The following is a 27,814-nucleotide window of genomic DNA, read 5'->3' as shown; positions in this document are numbered from 1 at the left end:
ATTGGGGACAAGGAATCATCACAATAGCCAAGGCAGAAAATTGGGAGAAAATGGAAGAAAAAGACAAGATATGGCATGAGCACCAGGACTAACAAAGATTTTCTTTTCTGGGTTCATATTTCATGATTGATTTAATTTTGTATCTGTAAAAGGGAAGCTCCAAATGAAGCTTTTCCTTTTGTCGGGCTTGGGTATTTGCAGAGGCCTCTCTTCTGTACCTACCCAACTGTTTTCACAAAAACTGGAGGAATTTAAATTACTATTTATCTGACCTTCTGTCAGGTTTGATTAAGAAGGGTTCAAGCATAACTGAGGTGGGTCACAGGTAAATCGGCAAAAACGCAGCAAAATGTATAATTGCTCTTCATTTCCAAATGACAAAAAAATTTTAAAAAGCGTGGCTCAGTCTTCTCCCTAAATCTTTAGAAAAAATATTGTGAACTACATTCATCTGTTTCTCCAGTCATTTCAAAAGCAGCAGCACAAGCCAATACTTCAGCACTGGTTTAGAGCATCCCCTGAACAATCTAATTTGAATGACATTACTGGAAACTAAAGTGATTGTGTGTGTGCTTATTTAGCTCATCACTGAGTGGTCTATCAGTACTACACTAACAAGGAGTGATATTTTTGCCCTTCTAAATTGACTTGCCTTAATTTGTTACATTTGGTTAGCTGGTTTCTAGTGGATTCAAGTACGATACAATGGTTCTCAAATTATGCTCTGCAGAGCATTTTTTGGTGGGCTTGATCAAACCCATGGTCATGAGACGCATTTTCCCCTCATTTCCAGTTGAGAAGTTGTATTATGAGGCTCTAAAAATATATTCACATGTTTTCATTAAATTGTTTCTCCATGGCAGCAATTGTTAGAGTTGCTGCATTCATGCCTTTGATCGTTATTGGGAGGAGTGGTGGCTTTTGTGATTGGAAATGGATGAAGGACAGAGCCAATCCAAATATATGTTGCATGAGGGATGTGTTTCTGTGGGGGAGAGAGAAATCTATTTACATGTGCACTAAGGAGAACAGGCCTCACAAATTGGTTTTTTGCCTTTTCATCCTTCTATGAACTTTTAAAGTAGAAAGATTTACTTAAGTAATTTATTTTTTTTAACTTATGAAAATGAAAGGTGTGGGATTTATCTCTGGGAAGGTCTTACACGTCTGCATAAAATGTTTTGGTAGGCAAAGAACAACTTCAATGTAACTGGTGCTTTTCAGCAAAGGTCTCTCTTATTCAAACATTTCTTCGGGCACCTGAGTTTTACAGGAGGCTGCCAAAACAAAGCTTTGAAAACACAGAGTGAAACACCTTTTCTTCTGCTTGTTCAGCTTTCCTCTTTTAAAAAGTGAGATTATGAGAGGTCACCATTCAGTGAGTTTCTCTTTTACCATTTTCTTTCAAGTTAGGATCCAAGGAAACAGAAAGAAACTAAGGAAACTAAGAAGTCAAGGAAAATGTACATTCAATACATATATACACATGTAAATTCAGAAAGGTTTTGTATCACAATTTTAATAAATGAAAGAATAAAAGGTGATTTTTTCTTTTCTACTGCCCCCTTCAGAGATGAATTTTAAGCTATAAATTCAGTCCTGGATGTTTCTCAAAAGGTCTTTTTTAACTAGGACTGGTCAAAAACTGATTTCCCTACCCTGAAATCTTTCTGAGATACGTTAAGCAAAATCCCACTCCAAATAGCCTGAAAAGTTCAAACTCTGTCCCCCAAAATTTTGCCTCTTAGAACAGAACATAAACCTATAAATAGAAGTAAATTAAAATATTTTCATACATGAATGTTTTAGATTGAGTAATTTTAATAGTGTAGTTCAATTAAATACCTAAATTAGAAGAATTTAATTTTAAAACAGATCTTTTCATTTTATTCTAAGTGCAAGAATACCCCACTTAGGTTTCACAGGGAATTTTTGATGTTATTTGGTGTTCCCTGGAGAAGGTCACCTGAGCTGAAATCTTTGCTAATGGAGCAAGAAAAGGAATTCTGCAGGATTTATTTCTTAGCCTTGTTCTTTTGCAGGGGTTAAAAGTGAGCCTTCCTCCTCTTTACAGCTATAAACACTGCAGTCCACATGAAGAGAAATCTATTTGAAAGTGGCTGAATAAAGTCAAGAAGGTAAATTAGAATCATCTGCTTCCCAAAGCCTTTCTTGTCTCCGTAAAACAATGCCCTCTCCTGCCTCCCAGGCTGTGACTAATTCTCTAACAGTCCTTTTGTTCCAAATAAAACTCTCATGTAGGCTGACCATATTTTAATGAACAAATGCAGGGAAGATTGACTTCACAGGATTTTTTTTCCTCCTCTTTACTTCAGTGGCAGTGAGCAGAGGGGACTGAAGTCCAGGACACAAGTCTCAGTGGAGATGACGATGGATGGTCAGATGTTCGGGTTTTTTGGCTGCTATGTGTTTTTGACACAGTTGTAGGTCATGGTATGGATACAGTTAATTGGGTTTATAATTAGGAGTGTTTAGTACCAGCTTATCTGTCAGAGACCTCTCTGAGGAAGCAGACGCTGAGATTCCCTGGAAAACCATCATGTCCCTACTTTGGGGAGAAGCAGGATGGTGGGAGTGGCTCCAGAAGGCTGTAAATGGGGGGTCTGTCACATTCCTCCCTTTGGAGGCCAAGGGACCAGGAGTGTCCCCAGAGGGCTGCAGGTCGGCACAGGGAAACAATCGCAGGTTTGAGCTTCCTGCAGCTCAAAATTAGGTGGATTTCTCCCTGGTTGGAACAGCCTGCTCAGAGGAAAGGGTTAAGAGGAGGACACTGTGGTCAAACCTGCAAAGAACCTGTGTCATTTAAATCCTTGTCATGAAAAGTCTGATATCCTCACATAGTTCAACAGGGAGCTCTACTTTGATGTTTGAAAGCGTTAATCTCCCTTTGGAAGCGCTCATCAGGCTCTGTCAGACCTTCTCCCAGACAGTTTTTAGAGGGAAACCAGCTCTTGTGACACCTGAACCAGCTGGTGAAAGGCAAGTAACACTCATTGGAAAGAACTGAGGCACTTTGACCACCCCAAATTCTCACAGATTTGACACTCTTTTACACTGATTTAGCCCTAAGTAACTGAACCTGTTTTTCTAGTGACTCCACTTGCAGCTCCAAGACTTATTCTTCCAATTTGCCTTTGTGAAAATTAGGGAATCCCTTGAATCATTGGTGGTCACGAAGAACTATGTCTTCTGTATGACTTCTTTTACTGTTAAAAATCAGAAATCAGCTTCAAACTGAGCTCCAGAAATAAATCTAGAATAGCTCCTTTAATGTCAGCAGTTACCTAAAATAGTGTCAGATGAGAAAGACCAGAAAATAGCAACTCCATTTATTTATTTTAGTCAAATATTTGTTGTTGTTGATGTTGTTGTTCATAGGAGATCTTGTTACTTTGCAATCCTCTGAACAATGTCCATAATTTCAAGAAAATAGATCCTGTTTATGACAGCAAAACCCATCATTTTTTTCCCTGAAAAACTTAGGTAACTGAAGCTGCAACCTGAATTCAAATGATTGTAAAGGACTACATAAATTTAAGAGGGATTTCAATCAACTCAGGCTAATTCCTCTGATCTTCTTCAATTGAAAATGCCTGACTTAATTCCAGTGAACAGGATCCAAGATCTCTTGGATGAAGAAAGGGTTTTGGAGGTGAAGAACAAAACCTGAAATTTTCATATAATCTTACACCATTAGAAATCCCCCAAAGAAGATTATTCCAGTGGCAATTACATTTGTATGTGCGCAATGATCCTCCAGAACTTTTTTCTCCTAGTCACTTCTGGATTCAGCTTGGGCTGATTGTTGTGTGTTAGCTCAGGAATGTCAAAGATGAGAGAAGAACCTGCACACATCTTCCACTCCCCCACACACTTTTTCTTCATGTTCCCCAGCAAACTCCTCAAGCTTTGTGTTCGTTTGTTTATTTTCATTAGCTATTTGCTCTTGTATCTCTTACTGCCTTAAAACTATGCAGGCTAAAGGTCTGAATACTCAGATGGTTTAAGCATCCTTGATTTGCTGGTTGTTTTATTGCAGTTGTGAGAGCATTACAGCAGTAAATGTGCTGGCAGCCCATCAAACTCGGGATGCAGAACCTTGTAATGCCAGCACTGCCATTGGCTCTGCAAACCCAGACAGCTTCATCAAGAAAATTCTGTCAAAAAAAAATCACTGACACAGACCTGGCTGATATGCTTAGAATTCAGCATCTTGTCCCTTGGACATAGTGCCCAAGGCTTCAAACGCAAGCAAGTAAGCCCTTTATAAGGAGATGCTTATGTGTTAAATCCTTCTTTTCCTTGGCTTTGGCAAGCATCAATAAACATCTTGGCAATAAAGAGCAAGAGACTACATGTTATAGATGGGCGGCAGGCATCTAATGCAGCAGAGGGAGGGACCATATCTGCTCCTGATGAAAGCAGCACGCTGAGTGTTATGCAATCAGTCATGTGAAATGCACCCGGCAGCAGCCTGGTGGTCAAAACCCGTGCTGGTGCTCAGAGGTGCCTTGTCAGGGCTTGGTGGACAGATGTTAAACCTTGACTGGCTCGTTTTCTGAGAGATGATCTCCTCATTTCGGTATTTCTTCGCTTCCCCTTCCCTTCTTCTCAGACACTCATGACTCAGGCAGACAAAATATTGCTTGAAAGTGGCAAATGTTTATTTGAGAAAAAATACTGAATTGAAAATAATGTCTTATTTTTACATTCTGCAATTATCTCTGTGGGGACAGTAACTGCTGTTTATTTTAGTGGCTAATGTATACGCTTAGATTTTTTTTTCACATTACAAGTAGGACATCACTTACATTTAAGTTGCTTGTCATACCTTTCAGACCAATAAAACTCTCACAGATGAAACCTTGCTTCACGTAAAAAAACTGTTGAAAAAGTGTTTCCATGGACATAAAATCTGACATGATGATAATCTGAAACTGCTCACTCCCCAAGGATGACAAAACTCTAACAACTTCAAAGCAAAGAAAGACTTGCCATAGGGGAAATTGTAATTAAAATTAGATAACCTGTATGAAAAGCATCCAATTTGTAGTCTATAAAAGCGTTTTAGAAGCACAGTTCTTCAGCCCCGGGACCATAGCTGTAACAATTATCTCAAGACTTTCACAGTGGAATCAAAACATGTTAATTTGTTAATGAGTCAATATGTAGCAGTAAGGAAAAACTCTACAGAGGGGATACAAGCTTTATAAAGACTGTGTTTCTGTTTTTAAGGGAATGCACTGTTTAAGTTCATGCTTTGGTTTCTGTAAGTTTCCCATCTCCTCCTGAAAAAGTGGTTTTGAACTGAGTGAATGTATCTCTTCCCCCCTTGGTCTTAGCCAAAACTCCAAGTGGGTCACTGAGCCTTTCACATGGAGCCATTTCATCTCAAGCCTCTTCTGCAGGAATATTGGGATTCTGCAGTGCCTGTGCCTGGCTGGGAGGAGTGGTCACCCCACACACCCCCTGTCCCAGCTGAGACTCCTTGAGCCATCTCTGAGCCCCACCACTCCACTTCCAAGTGCTAAAAGATGTAAAATAAGCACAACAACCTCTTTTGGCTGTGCTCTGAGTAACAGCCTTGCTCACCTTTATCTACCTGGAGTGTGGATGGAGGCAGCACCTGGACCAAGGATTGCATTGAGCCCTACTGGCCTGACAGTGTGGCAGATCTCAAAAAGCAAAGAGGAACCTTGAACCCAGCTGAGAAGGCAGATTGCCTCTTGTTTCCCCACCTCCCAGCAGAGCTTTCCATCCACCCTGCATTTTGCAGCAGCTAATCCATAAATCTGACGCTTCTCCAAAGTGGCTGCACTGTAGTGGCTGCTCCCCCAGCAGGGCAGAGATGGAGGTTTCCCTGTTACTGTGCCAGCACAGAGCAGCAAAAATATTAATTTTCAGCTAATTGTTTTATGCCTCAGATTAGGAGAGGATTAGGGACTTCTTTGAGAGTTTGGGTTGTTTGAGGTTGCAGGGCAGAAGTGCAGTGGGGTGAAACAGGCAATGGAAAGAAAAGCCTGAAGAGAAATATGAAAAGGAAGAAGAAAGGAGTCAAGAGGGATGGAAAGGGAGGGAGGAAAGAGAAAACTGCATGTGAGGAGGAAAGGTAAAGTAGTGGAAAAATCAGAAAACCCATGATATTTTACATTGATTGGGACTTGTTAGAAGAAAAGAGCTTGAGCCTCAGGTCAGATCTTATTTGTTTCTTCCTCCACTCCACTGCAGCAGTCACTCTTAAAGAAAGAAGAGTTTAAGGCCTGGTGATATCAATACCGTCAGTGAGTGCAGAACTAGGGGAAATTTTAAGGCCAAAATAGCCCTTTCCATTACTTGGCTGCCAAGTGCACTATCACTACATCTGGGAAAACCTGGCTAGAATTCTTCAGCTGGCATGTTGGTAGGCACAAGGAAATGCTGTGGTGTGATGGCAGGATGGCTTACCTGGGAATTAGGGACTCTGGGAGAACAAACTGGTCTGTCAATACCCAACAGGATTTGAGTGTCTTTCAATCAATTTGTTCAGTCTCTTTTTTCTCTTTTCTATGGTCAGTAAAATTTAGGATGCAAAAGTGATCCAAACCCACCTGCACCTCACTCATCTTCTCTCTTTCCAGGTCCATCCTTTAGATGGAATCTAAGAATCCTGTTTGCTGTTCCATCCTCATTCAGCAGCTTGTAATTTTGGTTCCTGAATGAGCCACAGAGCACAATAAATACACAGTGTTCCCACACTAAATTTGTGTCACATCATTGCAAGTGACAGCAGTAAAGCTGCCCAGCATCATCACCTCCCTTCAGTAAGGAGCTCAAAGACCAGAGAAGTTGAGAGAAGGAGGGCTTGGAGGGAAAAATGAGAATAACCTGGGTGTAATAGTGATCTTCTGGGAGTGAATCTCATAATTAGCCAGAGCAGACTTCTCTTTGATGTAGGATTAATATAGAAAAAGAAGATTAATGCACAATGCTACTTCCTGAGTGAGCTGTTTCATTATCTTTGGTAGCTTCACAATGTGATAATAATCATAGGACTGGATCTGATCTTTTCCAGTTGAGACAATAGGGAGGAGGTGAGTGTTATCTCTGCCTTCCTCCACATGACACAGTAATCCACTGTGTTTGTTCCTGACAGCTGGAAAGCTGCACATCTTCCTAAACACCTTACACATGGCCTACGCTTGCAAGCATTGATAACGATAAAATATGCATTATATCATTTTTGCTCAAGGCAAATATACATTCTGGTGATCTGATGTAAATGCATGGAGTTATCTCCTGCTGGTCTCTATTTATGGGAGCAGTGACTCCAGGTACTGCTATTATTAGCACTCTTATGAACACTGTTTGCTTTGTTGCAACACTTCTCATTTAATCCAACATCCCAAGGCACTTGGAGAGAAAGTTGTCCTATAACAGTAGTGCCAGTTTTAAGTAAATATTCTCCCAGTCAAACATTTACCTTTACCTGAGAACTGCAGGCTGCTGGCTACTGCACGGACCTAAAATTCAGCAGGCCTGGATCCCATTTTCAGATGTAAAGGAAGAAATGTTGCCCAAGGATTAAAACTTTTGGGAGAATAGAGAGATGGTGAAGCAAAGCAGCAAACTACCAGGTTCTTTGCCTCTCTGAATCTTTTCATATAAGGAAGAGGCTTCGTGCCTTCCATGAGGTCCCTCCCCAGTGTTAGGCTGTGAGTGATTCAGAACCTGTGTGTGCCAGAAACTTAAATACCCTGGTGAAGATTTTCATTCAGGAAACAGGGACAGCAAAGTGTACGTGCCTCAAATAGGGTGGGTTTAAATCTGCCTAACCATGGAAAAATATGTTTTCTCTGTTTATTTTTTGTGATTCTGCTCTGGCCTGGGAAGAGGTATTCCACTGCACTTCATCACCAGCCTTCCCACTGCTCCACACAAAATGTGGGGGGTTGTACCAATGCCCTGAATCATTCACTCAGCAGCATTGTTTGGGTTTGGTTTGGGATGTTTCTCAAATTCAAGTTGAGGCTGGTTTGATGTTGCGCTCTTCAAAGTTATTCAGCACCCAGCCCTTTTGTGGCTCCATTGAGTTCAGCAGTTGGCTGGAGCCTTGTGCTGTATCGGAGCTCTCACAACAGCAGCCAAGCCAATTAATCTTCTCCAAAGATGCGACGTGGAAGACTATTGAACCTTCTATTTTTATGGCAGTGTTTTTGCTTTATTTCTCACTTGGATTCTAGGCTTCATTCTGTGCCATTTCCTCGCCCTGGATACTGAATAACTCCTTACATGCTGAAGCTGTAACACTTCCTAACTGCAGATCCTATAAACCAGGGAAATATGCCAGTCTAGGATTGTCTGTGAGCAAATCTAAACTGACCTGCAGCTTTAGCAGCATTCTCCTTCATGGCACCTTTCATTTGATGGGAAGACTGTAGATTCCTGACCTTGAAATTAAGAGATTAGGAATAGAACCAGGGATCTGTCTCATGTCTCAGATTGTTTGGGTCAGCTGCTCCAGGTTGGACCATTGGGACTAGAGAGAGGTAATAAATAGCACTGAGCTCTTGAGGGCTTCATGTTGGACATGAGGAGGAATTTCTTCACTGAAAGGGTGGTCAGGCATTGCAAGGGGCTGTCCAGGGAGGTTTGGAGTCCCCATCACTGGAGGTGTCCAAGGAACAACTGGATGTGGCCCTCAGTGCTCTGGGCTGGTGACAAGGTGGGAACAAGGCACAGGTTGGACTCAATGGTCTGAGTGGTCTTTTTCAGCCTCAGTGGCCCCATGAGTCTGTGCTTCTGTGATTCTTTTGTGGCGGTGTCCATTTGCCAGCACTCATTAACCACCACACTCACTGCACAAGGGTTTACACCACTACTTCCATTTGTATTTGCAGTGAGTACAGGAAAATAAAAATGTTGCATGAAGCTTTCTAATTCCACTAAGTGAGAACACAAAAACTTTTCCCTTTTCTTTGCCATGGCAGGGCTCCTAATTTAAAATTAGATACTAATCATATTTTGTAACTAACACATGGTGCAGCTCAAGTCCACTGTCAGCTGCTGCATTGCCTGTGGACCACAACCTCAGGAGAAGCTAAAATGAGAAAGTTGCTTTAATAGTGAGTTTGCTCATGGCCTGGAGCATCACTGGAGCACCACTGGTGGGAAGTTTGGCTCCCTGCTCCACAGCAGGTCATCCCTGCAACAGGGATTTGTGTAATGTCAGGAGAGATCTAGCAGGGCCCAGGGCTGCCCAGTCGGAGAGCTGCCAACAATCCTTGCACCTCTCCAGGTGGGCATCCCCCCAAAACAGCTCCAGAGGTCACCTGGATCCTTCCACTCCTGACCCACCACCTCCCCATGGTCTCCAGGGGCAGCTGGAATTGCTCTTCCTGATGACTCGTGCAGTACAAACAGTGAGGGAATCTCTCCCCTTGTGAATCATCAAAAATGGAAAATAATCATCTTAAATTAAAGATATAATCAGTCTGCAAGCAGCAAAACTTTGTCAGCACAAGAATAAGACATTCTCCTTAATCCTGTCCGTGCCGAAAGAAGTTTATTCAAGTATTTATCTAACCTTGTATTTAACCAGGAAATCCAGCTGAGCTAATCACTTTCTGCCAAGTAAGTATTTGGGCGCTGGTCTGCCATGACATTTCTGAGTGATTCTGTACACTGCGGCCATTTTTTAATGGTTTCATCACACGCAGGAGGAACCACACTTTTTTTGATGATGCTTCCTTCAGAAAATCAAAGAGCCTTGTCATCAGGGAAGACATAAGAAAATGTTGTGCATTATTTGTAGAAGTGAAGCCTCGAGATGAGAGCCAAGGGATTCTGCCTCATGTGCTCTATATGGGCCTGTCCAAGTTCACCCCACTTCAGTCTGCACTTTACGTCTTTAACCTGCACTAAAGCTTTTTTCTTCTGCGATTTCGAACAAGAGGCTCCTTTTTTTATGCCAAAACACCCAAGAGTTTGATGGCTTTGTTATCTCTACCTCTTAACTAATACAGTAAGGTACGTTGCTTCTCATAAATAACAAGATATTCTCTGTACGCAGAAACATCTCTGCTCCCATACTCAGTTTGTGATGATTTTATAGGCAGAAAGATACAAGAGAGAAAGAAGACGTTATGTTTTTTGCAGATATGAAGTTATCTGGCTGACAGCAACACCAGATTTGTAGTTATTCTGGGCAGAGACTTGCACACTAAAAGTCTCCAGGACAGTTTCTTAGGGAAGTTCCACCTCCAGGTCTGTAACACCAAAGAAGGCATCATGTGCCTCAGTTTCCCTGCAGGAAGGATTGGTCATTGCACCGACCTCATCCAAGGCCTTTAGGTGAACAGTGCTATGGACATCCGCCCCAAATGTTCATCTGTTCTCCTACCATGGCAGCGCCAATGGGAGAAAAACAACTCCCCTTGGCCCTTGGATTTCACCACAGCGTCCCACCTCTCTCTGTGCGAGACTCACATGTTAAGATCATGAAAAAAGAATAAAAAAGAAAGGAAAAAAAAAAAAAGGCAGGCACTTGAGACTCATCCCTCTCCTTGCCCCTTGGAAGATTTATTCAACAGAAATAATTGTCAAATAATTAGCTGCCACCACCCCCTCCCTTGTCCCCTTCAAATCACTGCTTTGCTGAGTCACGCTGTCCCCAAAGCATCCTTCGAGGTCTGCATGGACCTCCCTGACCCAGCCGGGAGCCACCCATCCCGAGGGGCACAGAACTGTCTTAGTGTCCCCTTGGACATCTGCAGGAGCCCTCTGTGCCCTCAGCACCTTCCAGGATCAGGCCTTGCATTAGAAAGTCGCACAGCACAGCCACAGCCAAATGTGAACCAGCTGAAAATCCTGCACATTGTCTTCAGATCAGGCTCTGGAAGAATTAAAACCAAGTGTGTGATCTGGGCATGCTGAAACGAACTCCAAATGGAACTGGAGTTAGGTCTCTTTAGCAGGGAGCATGGGATTGGATTGTTAGGTTTTAATAAAGTGTGGCCAGTGCTTTAATAAAGTGTGGCCAGTACATTATCCAACATGCTGTCACAATTACTGAGAAACAAGGACAGGAACTTCATTAACGCTTTACAGGGGAAAGAAAGCTGTGCTACAGGCAAGTGATATATTGCTATTGTGACTGTAGGTGTCCTGCATTTAAGAAAACAAGGAAAAAATCTAGTGAAGGGAGTAATTACACTGTCAGCAAATGTGTTTGTGTTTGCAATGTTCTCTTCCAAGTCCCACAGCTGCCGGGAGCCTGCGTCTCAACATGGCAAATTTCTAGGACAGAAGGTGACTCCATAAACACAGCAAGAGCTGTAATGTGAGAGACAAAACTCCTGGAGGAAAAAAAATTAAAAAGCACATGCAGAATCATTTACAAAATGTGTTTTCCAGTGCTGCAACAACCCTGGGTAGGGTTACACTCACCACTCTTGAAGCAGAGGGGAACTGCTTTGATAAAGCACAGGTGAGGTGTATCTTGTGAGCTGCATGTCAGGCAGGATTAACTCCCTGGCAAATTATCAAAGCCAACTGATAGCAAAACAAGTTGGGACTCTCCTAGAGTGGCAGTTTAAAACTAGGTGTAACTTCACCTAAAACAAATGAATACAGCGGGGGTGTAAGGGGACTACCTAACTAATTAACTCCTTGATTAAATCCCAGGCAGATTACAGCATTTTGTGGAAATCAAGGAGGTCTCAAGAAACTTAAGACAGTGTTGGATAAGTTTAGAGTAAAATTCCGGTTACTGGGAGAGTTCTTTCTGTGTGGTTTGGGGATTCAGAGAGGATGGGAGGAGACCATGAGGTGAAATGCTTTACTGGGTCTCCTCCTGCCTGTTGCTGCTCAGCTCTGCACGGATTCCTATGTTGCAGGAGCAAACTCACGCTAAAACAGCGTTCCTCAGAGCAGGGCAAACTGCTCAGCAGCTTGGAAAGAAGAGTTCTAAGTAACCCCTGAAAGTGTAAAACCACCCCTTGAATTGCCATATGGAGCTCTGGGACAGTTTTCATACTGTTTTGTATTAGAACAGCTGAAGCACACACACGCACACACGAGGAATTATTAATTCCTCCCATTAGGATACAGGAGGGGTCTATAATCCCTGTGGTAGCACAAACCATCACACACAGGCTCAGAAATGCTGCCCTTCATGTTTACTAACAATTTCCTACTTTTGCATTTCTGTGCCCCTGCAGCAGGAAATACAAACCATTGTTGCACGTTCCCAGGGAGCACAGGGCTCCACCTGGCATCCCTGCTACCCCAACGAGATCCTACAGCTGGGGAAACTGGGGAGTAACCAGTTCTGTAGCACTGCAGATGGGAAAACCAGGCATGCAAAGTGGGACGTTGGGCTGAAAATGTGGCTTGTCAGGGATAATGAAGGAGACGGGAGGCAATTAAAAAGGAGAAAAGTGACAATCTGACAACACGCTCAATTAATGTAATCAGAGTTCACATTCACTTCATCAGTAGTAAATCAAAGCATAGTAGGAATGATATGAACTTTTTAATATTAAAAACTACTCCCATAATATGCAAAGTCAGGGAATACCAGTAAATTTCTGTCTGTTGCCAATCATTAACTGATTTAGGATAGACCTTGTTGACTAATTATGTTTAATAAGAGCTTGTCCATACAAGCTGCTATCAGATGTCATTTTATACAGTTTCAAGCCAAATATAATGGGCGAGATGCACATATTAACTTTCTGTAATACTGCACTGGCTTTTTATTGGAGAAGGGTGGGAAAATTCAAAACTGATTATTGTGTGGCTTCCTTTCAGACAGTTCTATTTGATCTAATTTGATTTATCGCTGCACATTTTGAATGAGCAGAAATGTCTGGAGGGGAGAAAAGAGACTTGTTACAGTAAATACTCGTGTTAATGTATTTTCACCTGCTTGCTTGGTGGGCTCCAGAGCTGGCTGTATTTATTACTGTTTGGAGTCTTGTGGATTAAAAAATCTCCTCTCTATCTTTTTGCTCTCTGTTGTAGGGGTGTAATGAGCTTCCCACACCCTCCACAAGTGGTGGTTGTGTAACTAATCTGTGCTGGCATAACAATGTCTTCACCTAGATTACAATATTGCTAAAGAGAAATGCAGGACAAAGGCTGGTGTCTATTTTCCTGAGGAAAGTACAGCTGTAGCTGGTAGGCAATTTTTTCCAGGTGGTCCTGGAGCATAAATGTCTTGAACCTTGTAGAGAAGTGAGCCCAGAGGTTTGGAGTTCCACTTCTTTTTAGAGAAGTGTATAAAAGTTTTGGTGCTAGTATTACTTGAAGGCACAAAACCACAAACAGTTTTCCTGATTGCTTAAGGGTTTCTGGGTCCCCAGTGCAGCTCAGCTTAGTCTTTAATGTACTGCCACTGTTTTTCTTCAGCAGTGAGGCATGGGGAGATGAACCAGTGCCTTTTCCATCGCGCTCTCTCTAAGAAAGGCACACACACTTTAAAAAGCTTAAGGAAATGCATAAATATCTGTGGGTCTGAGCCACCCACCCTGCAGCATGAGGACTCAAGGCTCTTCTGCAGTTTAAGCACAGAACTAGAAAATGAGACCTCTTTGGGCTGATTTGTGTGTGATGGTTGGAAAGGGCCGTATCTTTGCAGTGACCTGTTACATAAACCCGTGCTCAAGGAGCAGTTTGAGTTTAGAATTTATTAGCATCTACACTTCACAGACTACTGGGCTCTGTAATTCAGGCCAAAACAGGTCAGTCCCACACCCCAGATGACTTGTGCCTGTATCTGCACCCATGTGTTGTGTGTCTGTAGGGCCACGGGCTGTTTCTGGTGCCAGTGGGACAGCAGGAAGCGTGTCCCACTCCTGAGAGAGTCCATTTACCATTGGTGGGCTCCTGCTCACAGCATCACTGATGGGCACCGAGGAGTCTCTGTGCTGCTGGGAAACTCAGTCACCTGAGCTCTCCTGAAAGCAGGGAGAGGGACAGGACATACATCTCTGCACCTGGAAACAGCAGTCAAAACACTCACTACAAACTCATCCTTTTTTGAGTTCAAGTTAGGCTTTCCTGCCTTATTTACCTCAAGTAAGTCTTAGTCACTGGCATTGCAAAAGCTTGTTATGGCTTTATTTGGCAGCGTCTCTTCACGCGTTCCTGCGTGTGGATTGCAGGGACACGTGTTTGCTTTGCTGAGGGAGATCTCACACATGAGCAGGGATTACACTGTGAAATTTTGATTGTCTACAAATGTTTTCTGGGTTTGTTTTGGTGCTGATGTGCTTGGGTCAGCCCTGACTTTGCTCTGTAGGTTACATGGACGGGGCTCCTCTCAACACACAAAATACTCTTCTGTGGTTGTTGCTGGTGGTCTGAAGAAACCCTCCTGAAATAGGTGTTGACCTGTTAGGCGTCGGTCAGGGAGGTAATTTGTACTGCTGACACTGATTTGGGCATTTTAATTGTGCTTGTTATTCGCTATGAACTCGTTATGAAGGAAAAAGAAAAGCAGAATTTACATAAATCTAGAGGAATAGGCATTTATTTCAACATAAAAGGTGGGCGAGGACGAGGAAAAGAAGGCATCGTAGCCTCATGTTCTCTTGATGTGTTTGGTAAGGGTTCTGCTGATGTTTCTCCTCTTACAGCATAAGTCTATGGGTATTTCAATATATCTCCAGAACGACCTGAATGAGAGCACCTCTAAGTCTGTGGGAACTTCGGATTTCAATCTCCATCTAGATGCAAAGTGCAATTTTCTCAACCGTATTTGCATTCCAAGATATACAAAATACAGAAAACACAAACGTTTGGCACTCAGGGAAGTCTCTGTCATTTGCACTCTCATCTCCAGCCCTGCACGTGCCATCATGGGCTGGGCTGCCCCTGCATGGGGTGACAGCACTCCCAAATCCAACATCCTGCACACAGACTCTGCTTTTTCTCACATGCATACTCCTCAGAGGATTTCTCTTATTACCTGGACTATAATCCCTCCCTGGGGGGAGGCCTTGTGCACAAAATTAGTTTCATTTGGCCACAGAAACTCCCTGTGCCTTTGGCATCTCAGTCTTTATTCGCAGAGCAAGAGCTGTTTGAGGCAAAGCTGCTGCATTTACAAGACCCTGTAGAAAATGTCTCACACCAAGCTGGACTGGAAGTCATTGCTGAGCTAAACTCTGCAAACGCTTGTTTGAAAAGAGAGCAACTTGGGGTTTTTCCTCTCCTTTCAGAAGCCTGTTTGGGGCTTGATCTTCCTTTATTGACTGAGCTGAGTAATGTGCAGGAGGGACGAGCTGGGTGTGCCCAGATTTGGAGAGGGACTAAATGTTGCTGCCTGTTTTGAGCTTCCCATCCCCCCTCCCAAAGACATGTGCTCCGAGTTCCTTTGTTCCAAGCGCGGGCAAAGCCAAATGTAACTCAGACTCTTCAGCAGTGTCTGATTGGCCGCTCACCCCGGGTCCGCCCCCAGTCCTCCCCTTTCCCCTTCTCCTAATAAAAGATGGTCGAGGGGAGGCAAACGCCCTCTCTCAGCTCAGCTACTTTCCTGTGAACATCTCTGGTCGTCTGTCTCATTTGAAGGCTTCTAACTGCAGGGAATTGAGCGAGCAGGGAGCTATATTTCTCCCTCTTTGCTTCTGCTGATGGTATTTGCTCTGCAGCTGATTCAGGTACCGATTCTAGAGCTACTAAAGTGCTAGATCGCCCGTGCTACCTCTCAAGGCTGCTCGAGGCTTTCTAAGGCATTGAAATACAAGCGCTAGCCGGTATAAAGCTGAAAAGATACCTTCCGCAACTAAAGGCAAGGCTACACCTGGCGTCTCCTCTGCACCATTCTTTACAGCTCAAATAGGGAGAAAATTTTCCACATTTCCTTATTTTTTTTACCGTTTCTTTCCTTTCTTCTGTCTATTCCTCTCCTTTCTTTCAATTATATCTGACATTTTAAGAGGTAAATGTTTTTGAGGTTTTTTCAATGACAAAAATAATTCTGCAAAAAGTACCTACCTTTTTTTTTGCAAAAGCATTTTTTTCATGGAAAACGTGAAAATTAAACAATTCAGTTGAAAATAAAAGCATTATTCAGTCCAAAAGCCTCTGAGCTTTGAGTGTAACTGAAATGTTTGAACAGTTGAAATTCCTGCAGAGCATGGAGGAAAACAAACGGGTTTTCACTGTTTTAAGTAATTACAGTATTTCACTGGAAATATTTCAAGGGGGAAGTTTGTTTTACCACAGCAGCTGCTACTTGAGTCCTCTAATTTCTTCTTTTTATTGCTTTTCCCACATTTTACAACAAATTCTAATATTTCTTATCTTCCTCTTGTCTTTCTGGCTGTGAAACACCCAAATCTTGCTGTCATTTTGTTATTCATGAAGGGGGTGGAAGAAGGAGACACAGTTGAAAAGTATAATTTCTAGCAATGATAACAAAAATTAGAGCCATAGATTTTATTTTTGGGGGGAAAAATTCTGACAAAAATATTGTCTCCACTCTCTGCCAAAACTTGATAGGCTCTACTTGAGCGTTTCTTAGATGGCGTGTGGATTCAAGGGCTTCACATTTCATCAGCATCCTTAATGAGCTTGAGGAGCCTCTAATAAATCTCAGCCCTTTTAATGAATTCTTTACAGCTCTTAACTGCTCCAGATAGAGATTGACGAGTGTAACCGGTAGCACAAAATCTTGGCAGGCAATAAGAGGAGCGGCCCCATCCTTTCCCTCTGGCATCCCATCTGAATTTCTGCAGCAGAGATAACCAAGAGTCTGTCACTGCTATGAAGTTTGTGAAATTTAATTAGGAAACTAATAAAACAGCTCTCATCTAGTGCTGCAGTTACCTAGGAGATCTGGTGTGTTGTTTAAGAGCTTCTCCCAAGGCAGCGTGCGGTGGACCTGTTATCTGAGCAGAGGGTTTGATTGACCACTTCTCTGTTGTAAACCCCTTTCTAGTAGGGTTAATACTTTACTAAAAGACACATTTGCACTACTCGAGTGAGCCATTTACACACTACTGATGAGCAGAGGCTGATGGTTTATATTTAAACATCGTTCACTTTGGAGAGACACGTGGGGGGTTCTTTTTCTTTCTCACAATTTCTGTTCTTGGTCACATTCTCAGTCAAAAAGGGCCCATTTTCCGGTTCTAACTCCAGTGCTTTGGAAATCATCCTAGCACAACTGAAGATTTTCTCTTTGGGCTTTTTAGAGGCAAAGTTGTCTCAGCTGGAGTGGAGGAGCCATAGATGATGGTAAGAATAGAACGAGATCAGATTCATCCCAGTGACTCTTTCTGCAAGATCTGCTCCTGAGCAAACACTGTGTGTGATATGTCCAGACTGATCTTTTCATCTCAGTGGATGTTTTGGTGCTAATTTCAATCAAGGAAATTTCACTTTAATCCTATTATTGTCAATATGTCTCATAGTAGATTAGATTTTGTTTTGGTGGTATATTCTAGAAAACATAGTTCTGTCAGTTAATCCACAGGTATGTACAGTTTAGAGCTAGTCTTAGAATTCAGCAAAAAATGGGTTCATTTTACCTCGAGACCTTTTAAGATTTCAAATATTTTTCCCATACCACAGCAGAAAACTACTCCTCTCCATCTTTAGATTTTTTTTGTGATAAGTCAACTTATATTTGAAAACGAAAAGCTGCTTCAAATAAAGAAGATTTTGTTCAGTTCTGAAGATGTCAAACAAAGCTTCTTTGACCATTTCAAAGCCATTGTTTATAGAATAATTGAAATGAAAAAAATCTACTGAAGCCATCCCACCCCTCCCAACTATATCTGTTTGGGCAAAGCAGCATATTCCAGCAATAAAAAGAAACCACAATAAAAAGTATTGACCAAGTCTACTCAATATTTATTGCTCTGTGATAACTGAAGAGAATAGAAAAGTCTTCTCAGCAAGGCACCATGAGAAGGATTTCTTGTAGAGCAGTTTTACTGAGAAAACCACGGCTCCATTATGAATTTCTCAGATGCAGATCTGGCCATTTGGCCCGTCAGGAAAAGAGCACTGAGGAGGTTTCTGCACTTCCTGGAAGCTTCTGGTCAGGGGATTCTGTTGTCAAAGGCTGTAGATAGCACAGTGAGCTGAAATTGGGGCGGTAGTGTCCCTAAAACGCTTGGATTGAGAGGGTGGAACATGTGCTTGTGCAATAGCGGGTTTGTCGGAGCCTTCCAGTGACAAAGTTGTTAAAGTGATTTATTATCAACTTAAAGGGTGTTCAATAATAATAAAACAATGACCAATCCTCACTTTCTGCTAAAAGGCAGCAGCTCATGGCCCGTGGCAGGCAGATGGCCGAACTTGTAGGATGAATTTTACAGAGCTCAGAACAGCAAACTTTAATTGTTTGTCCTTTAAAAATGAGAAAGCTTTAGTATTCCAGTGCCCCAGAATACAATACCTCAAAAAGAACTGTATTTTCATAGCAACTCCCAGCCTTGTCCTAATGACTGCTAAGAGGTTTCTCAGCTGTGGTGTGTTGTGGTGCAGAAAGTGCCTTTATCTGGTTGCATCAAGGGAGCCGGGACTGGGTTCTATTGTTCCATCTCCTGCTGTCTTGCAGAGGTGTGAAGTGACTCATTTTACCCTGATGAACAATATTGAGGTGCTGTGAGCGGCTCCTGAGTAATGAACGTGGCACTGAGCTCACTGAGCCCTGAGCCAGGTTTATGAAATTATGCCTGTGTTTGACCTATCAAACCTTGTGCTGAGCTGATGACAGTGTTTGACCAACACATCATTAAGATTTTCTCATGGTTAGGGAGGAATTGAGTGAAATTAAATTATTTTCCTGCAGGCCCTTGGGAATGTTCTTTATGGAGCTTCCTGGCCCTCAGGTATGAGTTCAAATCCAGCTTTACTAAGCCTTCCTCAGAAATTACTTTTCCAAGTCCTTGTTGCTCCTGGAGGGGCTCTGCTCCGAAGGGATGTCCATAACATGACAGAGTCATCTTTGTCCTAAGGAATATTGGGTGGAATATATGGAGGAGCATATGGATGTGCCACAGGCATCACCTAGTAGTGGAACATCTCAGAGTAAGGATGGAGTTAAACTTCCATCTCCGTGGTGTAATTACTGGGAGTAATGGGCTGTTTGTAATTATGATGATATTAAACCTGATAAAATTTTTGGGCCAGATTCTTTCCTCGTTTATAGTGGTATGAACCAGGAGACTGTGAAAAGAGATCTTGGCCCAAGACAGTTCTTCAGATAAACCTCAGGCTAAACAAGATTGAAATCTCCCACACCCATGATACCCCTCCAAACATCTCTTTTATTCTTGGGTTAAAGGCCAGGTATATTTATGGTGCAAACTATATTAAGATTATCACCATTAATTAACTATGTTCTGAAGTTTTCTATCTCAACCTTTTTGGGAGCACTGAAGTAATTTACATACCAAAACAGTAGTGTTGAAAAAGTTTCCATCTGTTTTCCATCTTTTTCCAAGAAATTTTTAAATGCTGGCCATTTTCCCAAGAGGCCATGTCCCCGAGGAAGCGTATCCTGACCAGCACTCCTTTCCAACTTCACTAATTAAGGTGTTTCTATGAGTCACGGGGACTTTCCTCTTCTTTCATAAGATATGAGTGATGCTCTTTGGGGAGAATAAATAAATAAACGAACCCAAAGAGTCTTACTAATGGGCTGGAAGAATGATAGCCTGTAAATTCACCTGATTTTAGCTAATACAGGCAGAACCCTGTAAGGGTTAGACTTTCAGATGATCTCAATAGATTAATCCCCCTGACTTTCTGATGAGCTGTTCTTTCATACATTCAATGTATAAAGCAAATAAATGACATCAGTAAATCTGGTGTAGCAACATGGCTTAGGATGTGAACCATTTTAAACACTGAACGGATTTAAAAGCAAAATGAAAAGGTATTTATGAAAAAAAAAATTATCAGAAGAAAAATCTAAATAAGCAAAACCATATTTATTTGCAATGCATAATTTCAGCAGTTTTATTTATACCAAAACCTTAGTTCTCTTGGAGATAAAAGCTGTTATACAGTATGTTTTCTCAGTGACTATCTAGTAATCAGTTTTAATTTTATTTACTTAAACACTTGCAACTTTTCTTAGCACATACAAAGTGAGGAGAAGATCTTGATTGCCAAGTGCAATTTCTCTAAATGTCTGCTCTCGTAACACAAGTTCAAAAGAAGAAATGAAAATAGGAAGCTCTCTTACAGCAGGCCTCTCCACTCCTAAACCTTCAACTAAAAAAATATAATAAATTCCCACCTTTGTACATTCTGTACACTGTGTACATGACCAGAGGTGTCAAAAAAAGTTTGCAATGTAATTAGTGGTGTTGAATTTGTGACAAAAACACGACAAAAAATTGGTCTGTGCCAAGTAGAATAAAGTTTCTAAAAGTTGTGTGTTACAAAGAAAAGAGGAAGAAGCTGTGTAGAGAAGAGGGTAAATCCTTTCGTGGGGAAGGCAATGGAACATGGAATCATAGCAAGAAGTACCAAAACTGTTACAGTGACCCCAAGTTCCTGTGGTTTTCCCAAGTTCAGAACTGTCCATACACCTGTGGTCCAGTTCAGGTCAAAACTGGAAAGGAAGTGTCTCCAAAGCCAGACTTTATGCCTAAGGGCATGGAAATGTCACAAGGGGAGCTGATATTGCAAAATTTTTGTTATTTGGGATAGGTTCTGTACGCACTTCACTCTTCAGCCAAAAGAGAATTGGGCACAACAAAGTGGGAATTGGTTCTGCCAAGTATAAGAGTGGTTTGGTTTTGTTTGTTCTGGTGCCACTCAGGTTTATTTCCAGACTGTGCTGGACTGGGCCATGATCTCAACTGGCCCCTGTGTTAAAGAGGAGCAAAGCAGCAGCCAAAACTGCAGCTAAACCTCTTTGTCCTCCTTGTGCCTGGAGCTGAGGAGGGCGGGTCAGAAAGCAGCACCTGCCTCCTGCCCGAGGGAGCCCCTGGCCAGCAATGGGAACTGTCCTGGGAAATGGGTATTTCTCCTTCCTCCACCTGGGGAGTTACATGACCCAGACGTGGACCAGGGCAGCAGCAAGAAGGAAAGGACTTCATTCCTTGACTCCCTTTGAACTGGCAACTCACATCGTCCTTCTGTTTTCACACAAAAGGGTATTTGGTAATTTTGTATTCTATAACAATGAGTCTGGTATTTCCGTAGTGATGCATATTGTTATAATCTCTCTGCTTTGTTTCCTCGACATATTTTTTTATTAAAAAGTCTTCCCAGCCTTAAATAAGTACAGAATAAGTGTGGTCATTCTGGGAACATGAGAGGCCTGATTATCTGACCATCAAAGACTATGCTGTAAACAGGATACTAGTAAACAGGAACTGAACCCCATATGGAGAGTTTGTGGTTTTCTTCAGCCTCTGTTTGTTATGTCTTACATCCTGTTAATTATAGAAAAAGAGCTGGAAAGTTGGAAATAATCTTTTCTACAGATTATTTCCAGCTTCCCTCCGACAGAACAAAACGCTGTATAGTACTGCCTTACCTTGCTGCCTTCAGATGTAAAGCATTAAGACAATTCATTCCAAGGGGATCACTTTTCAAGAGGATTACAAGCAGTTTTTTTTTTTCCTTCTAATTACAAAATGAAAGTTTAGATCTTAGCATCTTATGCAGGGAATCCTCTCAATTGTTAGCACAGCATTTCAGTGTCTTCTTTGGTGTGTTTGAGAGCCTTTGATACCTTTTAAATATCATTTATTTAGTATACTTATTTGACTGGTATAAATCATTTCTGAGTAGGTGGGTTCTTAGAATGAAGATTTTGTTGCACAAAACAAATGGCAGAATTTGAAGTCACAGTTTTTGAGTTATCTGTGTTGTTAGGTGTCTTTCCAGGTTGTCCATGCATGCAGGAGGTTTCTCCAGCGCTGGCCAAAGCGGTGGGCAGAGCAGAGTCACTCCTGCATTCCTACTGCTTATCCTTGACCTTTGTTTCACACAGATAATTGTCCATCTTTCCAACATGGTTCAGTCCATGCTTCTAGTGTCAGCAAACAGATTCCTGAGTAAAATACTGGAAATTGTTCAAATCTGTAGTTTTGTGTTTTGAGGTACATTTCCACTCTTCCTCAGGGACCTGCTTTGGAGTTTTGGTGCTCGAAGGAGACACATCAGAGGAACAGTGAAGAGGTCATGCTTTGTTTAGACCTATTCTTACCAGATCAGACTTTGGTTTTGCAAAACAGAAAGCCAAAATCTGTTTGGTTCGAGGTCCCACGTTAGCTGTGACGAGCGGAAAGTACCAACCACCACTTACATTTCTTAGACAGACCAGAGACCACAAATAAATCTCATGTTATTTTTCAGCTCTCCACTCTCAGCACTGTCTCTTTAAGCTGCTCTCTGATGCCAGCCATCTGCTCCCAATTGCTGTGTTACTCTTGAGATCTGTAAGGCCAAGTCTGTGCACTCTGCCCCCAGCAGCAAACTCGGGCCAAATCCCTTCATCTGCAAAGCTCCTACCAGTTCTCATCCTCGTGGAGAGGAATGGGAGGAGATCTTCTGCTCCATATTCCCCCAGGCTCAAGGTATTGCAGCACCTCCATTCCTGGGGCTGCCATTGGGACAGGAAAATAATGCCAGGATTATGGGATCACCAGAAAGAATTAAAGAAATTCTGAGAGAATTGGCTGCTTATGAGCAATAAGGTTTGGATGCTATAAAAATGCCCTGTTCTGGCATAATTCTGCTCCCATTAAACTCAAGGAATAGAATTCCTACCAACTTTACTAGGAGCAGAGTGTGGCTAGTGCTGAGAGCTTTTGAAAATCCCACTGTATAGCTACACCCACTTTATGTGTCCATTTTAATGACATGATTAATAAAATACCAATGGAGCTCCAAACAGTTCTGTGTTCGTTTTCCAAAGCACTTTGACTCACCCGTAATCATAACCAGACTTCCAATTACACTGGATTTTAATTGTTCTCCTTTAAGGATAATTACTAGTACTCTGAAAAAAATTACTATGAGTAGCTGGTGATGAGTAGGAATAGGCATCCTCGCTTCTCTCGGTCTGTTCTGTCATTTGAGTTACGAGGAATGTAATTGGATATGTGACACCCAGGCAGAGAGTGGTTTCCAAGATCTGAGAGGGCTCTGTTGCAGTTAATGTGTTAATTTGGGTTCCATCTTCTCATTTGTTCTGCTTTGATCTATCATTTCGTAAAGCCAAAGCACCAAATTATTAAGTGTGTGTGCTTGATTTATGTGCAAGACTCCATTTGCATACACATTAATATTTTTAAAATTTTGGTCCAAATTTCTTCAAGCCATGGTATGGAGTAATATGAGCTGTAATTTCACACTGCGTGGCAATGACTGGTGGGAATAAAATTATCCTGTGATTTGGCCCTACTCACATACCAGGAGCTATTTTCCATTTGGAAATTTCGAATACTGCCAATTGAAATATATCTGTAAGCAAGCTGTAAAGAGAAGCATTGCATGATCTGAAGGGCCTGGGCAGGAGGCTGAATCTCATGCTCAATGTATTGAGATTATCAAGAACATGGCATTAAAACCTCAGCAAGTGGGAGTGATATTTCTACTTGCCTGACAATGGACAACCAGGGACTCTCTCCCCTGACTGGGAGAAGAATTGGGGCTGAGTTTGCTGAAGTGCTGCCCAAGAGTCGGATTTGTGACTGTTCCCAGCACAAGGCTGGTTTTTGGCATCGTTGTTTTTATGCTCACCCAGTTAAAGTGCCTGTAGCGGAATTCTGCTGCCATTTATCCATAAACCCAGATTATACAAATGCAAGGAGGGTGTCGTTGTGAAAAACTGAGTCTTTACGCTTTTGGGCCTCTGGGAAGTTAAAGATTTATTTTCAATCTGACACTTAGCCCGAAGAGGTTAACAGAGCTGCTAAGATCCAGAAGTTACTGTACTTCTCTAGTACTTTCTTTTTCAAATTTGTGTAGGACACCTTCAGACATAAAGTATAGAATAATATAAATATAATCATCTATTCTTTGATGTTTTATTATATTTGTTTATTTGTATTAGATTAGTATTGTTTTAATAAAGCTCTTTTTCTTCAAAATATTCCACAAAATTCATATTATAATTAGTTTTATTATAAAAAAAGTCTCCACTGGGAAATACTGATCCTTAGAAATGTGTAGTTTTCCTTGTAAAATATTTGCTCCACTGACACTTCTCTCCATCACGGTGACATTTTGGAAAATTTCTGGAAAAAAATTGGGATACAGATCCCAGCCAGTACAGCTGAGGGGTGGGTGAAGGTTTCTGGCTCAACCTCTGCCCACAGCCTTCAGCTGAGGCTCTGGGACTTGGCACTCTGTAAAATAAGCTGTTTCTTGAGCTATCAGATGAGTTGGATCTGCTTGGGAATTCTTGACTTTTTTCTCTGCTAGAATTCAAAGCTCTGCCTCAGTTACTTTGATTTCTGGTTGACTGGTTGGTGTCAGAGATGCTGGTTTGTATTTTCTCTGAGGTAAATCTGTCCCATCGCTGCTGTGGCTTTGCAGTTACGGTGGAGACGTTTGTGGAATTTGAAGATCTTTGCATTTCCTAGGGGTGGTCCACGGCTGTGTTTGCCTCCCAATGGCCGAGACATTATTCAGTGGGAAGATCATCTTAAATATGATCTGCTGGATAATGGTTGGGGTCTCCCACAGAGGGATATGGTTGTCCTGCTGGTTCACGGCCTGGGCCATCACTGACTCTGAATTCTGAAGGTCCATGGTTTGCTTGGAGCTGCTAAACATTATCAGATCTGGGTTAAAATCCAGAATTAGATGGTTTTGTGAGTTGCCCTCTCACTTTGAAGCCATTGCTTCCCCTCCATTTCATTTCTGCTTCATAAATGCACAGCAAAATTTTGCCTCCTTTTAGCATGTCAGGATAATTTAATCCATACCCTTCTGGTTTAAATTGTAGCCTTTTCCAACTCACAGACTTTCAGGACAGGCTTTCCTTTTAATCCCTTTTTATTTATTTATTTATTTGTATGTATCTTGTCTCAGCAAATTATGTTGCTTCATGTCATCTTAAACGATGTGGTGTAAAATTAAAAGAAAAGCCACTTTGTAATATATTAAAATGTTATTTAAAAAACCCCCCCAAAATGTTTGTCATTTGTTTTGCTCACAAGTAATCCCAAGCGGCAGCGCACTGTGAGGTTTTCTGTGAATGCATTTACAATAGGAGCCAACCACACATTTCACTGAATCAACAGGCTTGTCTCGAGATATTTATGACATGAATGTTCAGACTTCTGTTTAGTCAGCCATCCCCAGGGGAGGCAGCATTTTTGATAGCGCCTAAAGGAATTAGGCACATGTTGTCAAAAGGGTCTTTGAAACTCCTGAAAAATCACTGAAAACACGACTTTGATGGCTGAGTCACTTGGGGTCTTGCAAATGCTGTGCTGAGTGCCTAATTCCCAGCGCAAAGAGAATGGGAATGCAGCGCTCCCAGCAGCTGGAGCCAGCGGCAGCACAGCTCTCCTCACCATCCCAGCAAGACAGAGCGGTGACGAGCAGGAGCTCAGAAACTGCCATTAGCTCTGGATGTGTCACCTATAAAAACATCATTGTCTGTCTGCACAGCTCACAGGCTGGCTTTGTGTCAGTCCCAGCGAGGATGCTGCCCTTCCCTCGCCCAGGCGAGGCTGGATGCCCCCGAGCTGGCTCTGCTGCTGCAGCTCTGTGCTCCTTACCGAGCTCCTCGTTACTCCCGGTAATCTCTGCAGTCCCAGTTAACTCCAGCGCAAACAGGAGTTTTTCCCACGTTTGGGGCTTCATCCACAAAATCCCTACGAAGCATTAGCAGCAGACCCTGGGGCTGGAACGCAGAGGCATGTTCTGCAGGGGTGTGAGGGCAGAGGAGGCTGATGCCAACCTCGGTCCCAGCTCTCCAGCCGCCTCCTCTCAACCACAGCCCCTTGAGTGCCATCTGAACTATTTTTCCAGTTAGAGCCAGACTACTCCATCATGTCCTCGGTATGAAAAAACTTGCGAAGGGGGCAACCTTTGATCCCTAAAAGCTTTCAGAAGTGTTAATTCCATGTCTGGAATATTGTCACGGAGCAGCTGAATTCCAGCGCGTCCAAGAGCACAGGCGGCACCCGGGGGGTGAGCGCAGCCTGCTCAGAGCTGGGCCATGTGGAGAAGGGCAGCTCTGGCTAGGCTTTGTGCTCGGGCTTTTATGATGCTTTTAATATGAGAGACTCTTATCATGGTTCATTTACTTCTATGCTTGTGGTTTTGCCACTTGGGAGCAATTATAGGGTTCTCTGATTCGTGCGAAGGGAAGAGCTGGCGTTTAGATGGTGAATTATGTGGCTATTTTTTGGTGGACTTTTGCTTGTATTGAACTAGAAGACATTAAAGCACTTTGGTCCAGTTAAGATGGCATTTATCTTGCGTGTGGCCATACTTTATTTTGTTACCTACACTCCCAGACTGTTTGAGAAGGAAATATTGATAGAAGTTTGAAGACAAGCTGTTGATGATTTGCCTTTGCCATAGTAAAGGCAGGCTCTTAATTAAGATCCACTATGGGTTTTTTTCCAGTGCATTTTTTAATTTATTATTTGCTTTGATTTTCCAGAACATCTATGCTCTAACCAGCTCATTTTGTTTCTGTTTTTGTCCCACCAGTATCGATGTCACTTGAAGATCTGATTGCCAACATCATAAAAACAGTGCTAGGAAAAACCACAAAATATTGCACAAGACCCAGGAGGACTGAAAGTTGAAGGATTTCTTTCAGAGGATATATTGTTTTCACTGGTGAGTAGGTGGAGCCATTCCATTTTTCCTGATTACAGTCTAGAACAGCTCAAGTTGCTGTGACTGGAATTCTGTTTCTATGGATCATCTTGCTGAAAGAATTTGACAGCAGCAGAGTTTTTCCCCAGTGCCCTTGTTGTAAATTGTATGTGTTTCATATCCATTATTAATTAAAAACAGGTTTTTTCCCATTTAAACAATGTAATTTCTTGAGGTGGGAAGAGGCTTTCTTTGGCTGATGGTTGTTCATTAAATTGAGAGTAGAAATGGTTTGTATCTTCTGAAGTTGAGTGTAAATCTGGAAAAACTTTTATTGTAAAGTCTGAAATTGGGCAAAACCCTGGAGCCCTGAGATTCAGATGAAGTCCAGAGTGGTGGTCAGAAGAGTCCTAAAAGGAGCCAAAGGCAGGAATATGGAGGAGAAAAAAAAAAAAAAAGTTGAATATTTGTTCTCCTCTCAAGCATTCAAGGGGATTAAAAATTGCACCCAAATTGGAATGTTAAATACAAGCTCAAATGGGGAGACCTGCTGGACACATGGTTGCAAACCATTACAGAGGCAGCAGAATGATGAGGTTTGAGCAGGAGAGATTATCCCCAAATAAATTATCCATTCTAAACATTTGTACATTCACTATTTTACTCACAGTGTCTCACACTGATAATATTCTTCCTCCAAATTTACATGATCCAGGGAGAGAAGAAAAATAGAAGTATGTGCTTCTTTTTCTGTTTTTGTGGTCTCCAGAGCTGAAAAGAGTTTATTTATTTTCCAAGAAATTCAACCTCACCCTTACTCCAACTGTATGGCACACAATCATTGAAGTCCTGCTCCTTGAAGTAGCTCTGGAATCTTAAAAATCACAGGAAACCTCTCTTTTGTTTGATGTTTTAACCACTACAGAGGAAGACTGTTCCAAAGCTCCACCAGGATCCATGTGGGCTGGGTCACTGTGGGTTTCCTGCCTGACCTGGGAAGCTGCAGCCCTCAAGGTGTGATGGGCATTCCTGTCTCCTCCAG

At 42.2% G+C, this 27,814-nt stretch overlaps 1 protein-coding gene across 2 annotated transcripts in view; it reads left to right on the top strand.

The window, feature by feature from the left end:
• SPO11 (SPO11 initiator of meiotic double stranded breaks) overlaps positions 1–27,814 on the top strand; it is a 218,490-nt gene that overhangs the window by 75,743 nt on the left and 114,933 nt on the right. For both annotated transcript variants that reach the window (XM_032126851.1, XM_032126849.1), the window contains exon 2: positions 26,662–26,793. The gene's annotated coding sequence lies outside the window, so the exon portion shown is untranslated. The remainder of the gene's footprint in view (positions 1–26,661; positions 26,794–27,814) is intronic.

This window comes from Corvus moneduloides, chromosome 17 (assembly GCF_009650955.1).
Source record: "Corvus moneduloides isolate bCorMon1 chromosome 17, bCorMon1.pri, whole genome shotgun sequence".
Classification (NCBI taxonomy): Eukaryota; Metazoa; Chordata; class Aves; order Passeriformes; family Corvidae; genus Corvus; species Corvus moneduloides.
Note: the sequence above shows the minus strand (reverse complement) of the source record. Positions and strands in the feature narration are given on the sequence as shown.